This window comes from Chrysemys picta, chromosome 15, assembly GCF_011386835.1.
Source record: "Chrysemys picta bellii isolate R12L10 chromosome 15, ASM1138683v2, whole genome shotgun sequence".
In the NCBI taxonomy this organism is placed as follows: Eukaryota; Metazoa; Chordata; order Testudines; family Emydidae; genus Chrysemys; species Chrysemys picta.
The window spans coordinates 7,721,404-7,726,557 of record NC_088805.1 but is presented as its reverse complement, the minus strand read 5'-3'; the positions used below and the strand labels follow the sequence as shown (position 1 = coordinate 7,726,557).

At 51.5% G+C, this 5,154-nt stretch overlaps 1 long non-coding RNA gene across 1 annotated transcript; it reads left to right on the top strand.

Annotated features, from left to right (window-relative positions):
* The first annotated feature begins 544 nt into the window (after nt 1-544).
* LOC135975797 (uncharacterized) lies at nt 545-4,896 on the top strand. The gene is made up of 2 exons (XR_010592841.1): nt 545-2,813; nt 3,767-4,896. It is a non-coding gene; the product is annotated as an uncharacterized LOC135975797 (long non-coding RNA).
* Nucleotides 4,897-5,154: the final 258 nt, after the last annotated feature.

Here is a 5,154-nt window from a genome sequence, read left to right as displayed (position 1 = left end):
AGAGCAGGGGTGGGCAAACTTTTTGGCCCGAGGGCCACATCTGGGTGGGGAAATTGCATACAGGGCCATGAATGTAGGGCTGGGGCAGGGGTTTGGGGTACAGGAGGGAGTGTGAGGTGTGGGAGGGGGTGCAGTGTGCAGGAAGGGGCTCAGGGCAAGGGGTTGGGGCAGAGGAGGGGTGCGGGGTGCATCAGGGGGCTCAGGGCGGGGGGTTGGGGTGTGGGGTGCAGGAGGGGTTTTGGGTGCGGGCTCCGGCCTGGCGCCGCTTAGCTTGAGCAGCTCCGGGGTTGGCAGCGGCGCTTAGCGGGGCTAAGGCAGAGCTCCCTGCCTGCCCTGGCCCCGCGCCGCTCCCGGAAGCAGCCAGCACCACGCCCCTGCGGCCCCTGGGGGAGGGGTCTGGCAGAGGTCTCCGCGCGCTGCCCTCACCTGCAGGTACCTGCCCCGAAGCTCCCATTGGCCCATAGTTTGCCCACCCCTGCCCTAGAGGGCCCACCCCCATACCCTAGTGTTCCCTGGCACTAGTTCCCAAATTATAGCTACATCCTGCATCAAGGCACTAGGGATCGAAGTGCTCCCCTCGCCGCCTCTGAGCCGTGCCAGTGCAGTGTACCAGCCAGAATTTGGCCCAGGGACATCTGCTCTATCTGAATGCATCTGCGGAGAGGACAAAGAAAAAAACCTTTGATCCTGAGTCTGGAGCAAAGTTCATTCACTCACGAGTGACTCAACTGTTACAGGTGAAAGCTGAGGGCTCCAGCTATTGCCACAGGCTTGGGAACCTTTGCCACCCAACAGAGGATCCTGCTACTCGCTGTCCTGCTCCTGACGCTGCAGTTCTGTCCAATGCACTGAAGAGCCGTCCGGTAAAGTAATGCCTCATTAAGGGCCAGGGACTAAATTCTGTGCTGAATTAGACTCCATCCGGATCGCACAGGGATAAGTCAGGACAGAAATTGACCTCCCAGAGGGGGATCAGTGTTCTTCCAGCAGGTGGCAAGACTTCTCCCAAAGTCAACAGCTGATGAACTTTTCCAACTTCGGAGTCAACCGCAGAGCAGAGCTGTTGAAACCTTGCCTCTACAGATAACAGCCAAGGTTAGCATGTTGGCACATCTACAGTGCACTTAGGCATCGCCTCGAAACAGTGCCAGAGTCTGTAGTGTTATTGGACCTCCTGTCCCTGACACCTAATCCTCCTCCAACTAAAGAGGAGTGACAGAACTAAAGTCAACATGAAATTGCAGCAGATGGTACCAGGTGTGCGGTTTGAATCCCCGCCAATGCCATCTCTTCCCCAGAGCTTTCAGTGGGAATTGCTCTTGTGCAGTGGTGTAAAATTGAGGTCCCTAGAGGCATTAGTTGCGGAGAAGGGGAGAGAATCCATTACAGAAACTGAAAGTCAAGGAGAGACAGCGAGAGCTTTAGTGCTGGCATAGGCACCAACTGGGCCGAGTTTTGCTGCCAGTTACGCTGGAGTAAATCCCACTGAAACCAACGGCGTTAACTCTGGATTTACCGAAGCTGGCTCTGAGCCGATTGCAGTGGGGGATGAATGTCACTGGAATACTCATGCTCGTTCGCTTGCTCACTCGCTCTGTGACACACCCAGTGAGCTCACAAGGAAATGAACGCCGTGAAACCCTAGCTTGCCCGTTCTGCACAGCTGTCCATCTGCTACAGCCGATTCACAGGCAGGACATGCCAGTTGTTTTGCTCAGGGATGGTTCAAAGAGAGTGAATGTCCCTAAGACAACAGGCTGAATCCTGCTAGAAGGGCTGGGCCTTTGGAATGCCCACTGACTCCAGTGCCGGTGCTCAGCACCTCCCAGGATCTGGCCCTGTCATTTTTTTCTAGTTGCTCTTTTTTAGCCCTTGATTTTTTTTTTTTTAAAGAAAAATATTTTCTTTAAAAGGGAATCCACTGCTAGTGAAGGGTGACGGACGGAGAGCTCCAAAGACCGAAGGCCTCTCTTTAGCCGGAGAACAGGTGCAGCCCCAGGCAGCTGCATTCAAGCTGTCTCCATACTCCCCTGCCAAAGGGAGTCTCACCCATGCCTGTACTGTTAGGCCAATGTAAAGGATCATCTCTGGCTCTGCACTTTGTCTTCTTCGTCTTCACCATCTAACTCATTTACTGCTTCTGCCTCTCAGTGCCCTAAGAAAAGGCCAGTCCAAACCACGGCCCCCTCGTGCCCCTCTCCAGGGCGGGAGAGGGTCGTTTAGAAGTCTAAAGCATCGGGTTTGCAATGCCTAGCCTTGGGGCTAACAGGCTCCAGGCCAAGCGGTCAGCGCAGCCTTCCAGCCAGCTGAAGACAATAAAGTGAACATCATGCAGCTTCCCGCCTGCAGACAAGTTTCAAGAGAGAACTTAAAAACCGAGGGCTGGATCCTGAGCTGCTGTAAATGAGCTTGACCTCATTGTAGCTAGGCCCAATGACACCAGCTCCGGGTCTGGCTCGGAGTGTTTGTGTTCACACTGTGCTGCGGCTCCTATTTCAAGAACACAAGGTTGGCCATCTGTTCTAGCCAAAGGGAACCCTTCCTCTTTAGAGTACTGTGTACTGGTTGCCATTTCACTCCCCAGAAGTAGCTGCATTGCATTGGTGCTCTGTGCATATCATTTGCTTTGAGATCCTTTGGAATGGGTAGCAGTACCAAATGTTATCATCGGTGCAAGGCCCAACAGCAATGGGGCAAGGGGAACAGAAGAAAGCCTTGCCTTGCAGCATGTTCATTTGTCTTGGCCTATGCCGTTCTGGATCACACTTCTCCCTCTTGCCAATACATATTGCAGAAGTATTGCCAGGGTCATGGTGGGTAGTAATTTGCATTCCACCTCTGTTAGAAGGCTCTTTATTATAACAACCTGTCCCAGCTCCATTAACCCTTAATTACAGGAACATCTCATTGGAGTATGTGCTATTCTGCCGTGTGGGCACCAAAACAAATTGAAAAATGATGCCCTCAAATCTTTCCCTTTCTAGGGATTACAGACAGCTGTGCCCAGCTATGGGGCTAGACTTGGATTCAGTCTTTCCCTCGACCCTTCTGTGCTCGTTTCCCACAGCAGCTGGTCTCCTCTGCCACAGTGCCAGCAGCTCTTCTGCTCTCTGCTGAAACGCTCAGCGCAGCGTATTCGAAGGAACGCTCTCCGCTGAGACATCTGTTGTCAAGAGTTTATTCATATTTATGATGACAAGACGCTTAATAGATTCTGCTGTAGCCTAATGATACGGGGAGGGCCGCGTACAGACCAAATCATGCAACACGCGGGAAATTCCAAAGCATAAGATGAAAGAGAGAGGGCTCTGATCCCTGGACAGAACGGCGGGGCCATATCCCCTAATGGGCCACATGGAGCATGGTTGCCGTAAACCTGGCCACTCGCCCCCTTGTGGGTGTAGGAGAGCCAGCTCTGGTGGTGTAGAGATGATGTAGCTACTTGCTTGCTCACAGCCTCTCCCGCAGTCAGCACAGGGACTTTCCTGCACTTCCATGGTTCCTGATTGCTGCCTTGGCCCCCTGAGGATTTATGCCAGAGGACTGGTTTGCCACCCAGCCGGCCATGAATTGGGAGAAGGATGGCTGCACCTGTGCTAGTGGATGTTGTGGGCATTGGCTGGGGTGGGATTGGTCTCAGATCTCCGACCCAGTCAGCCTCAGAGGGAGGGGGGATTATGGCTCCAGAAGCAGGGTGCTTGGGTAGGATGGGGCTCAGATCTGCTCCATTGTATACCCATGCCTACCTGTCTCTTTATTCCCACAGGGTCCAAGTTCCCTCCAGGGCTAGGCAGTGCTTGCTGCAGGAGGTCATGGCTGAAGGCAGCTGACTTTTGCTCAGGGAAACGGCTCCTGTGTGGACATTCCCTTGTATGCAAACACACATTCGGATTCAATACAAACAAACTGAGAGGCTTCATCTACATACTGCATGGAAACCTGGCCAGAGGGCACGCCATGTGTCTTCGGCCTCACAACGGGGATGGAAGGGACTATGAACAGATGGGAATGCTCAATCTGCCAGCTATGGAACTGAAAACCGGGACCCATGAAGACCTGCATTTCTGATAGGCCCTCCATTAATGCTCTCTGGGACAGCATGGAGCACCCGGGGGAAAAGAATATATTTCACATGAGCTGTGAGCACTACCAGCTTCCAGAAGGCACACACGCAGCACACTCAGTTGTAGAATACTGTTTCCTCGGGATGTTCCCTCTGCCTGGGCCCTTGGTGGTCACCTGCTGATCAGACAGGGGCTTCCACCTCTGGCCTCTGCCACCTTCTCCACCTCATCATGGGGGAGAGTTGTACACCAATGGTTCTCTATCTTTTTTCATGGGCAGACCCCTTTGGAAATCTGTTGTCTGTATATATATAGTTGAATTCTGTTCAGTCAGTTTGCAGTCTAAGGCTTTCATGGACCCCTTAGACATAGTGGTCCGTGGACCACCACAGATTGAGAACCACTGTTGTACACTTCTGAATGTCCTGCATCCCTTCCCCATGGCATCTCGCAGCACCCACTGCACCAAGCACTTCCGTCCACACTGAGGCTGTCTAGGCAGCCCCCCTTCACCAGAGCTGTCCCAGACAAGAAGGGCATACTGCTGCTTGGTCATTTGGTTCTAAATTCCGCTCTCCTATTGGGAATAATTTGCCTTCCTCTTTCAGCCAGGCATATTGCAAAATGGTTTATTATATTTATATTGTAATCAGAAGTGCACCATCTTTTTGGACCCAATCATAAGTATGTGGATATTTGCGGTATTCTATTTGACTATATTTACGATTTAATCTATTGCAATATTGATATGAATTCAGCTACTATGTTGATGGACAGAAGGCAATAGATAGATGCTATTGCAAAAGAAATTAAAGCAACCACCAGAAAGCAAGCTAAATCTCTTTCTACTAATTAAATAGCTGATAGCTTTTAAGAATAGCTCATACATGAGGAATATTTTGTCCTATTTTTTTGGAGACCCTGAAAGACACTTCTTGTTTGCCCTTATTCTCCACTCCCAGCAGGAACCTTGAGATGCCAGACATGGAAATGTGGCCACAGCTGTTTATGCACTTAGAGTATTTCCAAGGCCACATCTTCCTATTCGCCTTCAGATTATGCAAGTAGATGCAATAGTGACTCCAAAGAC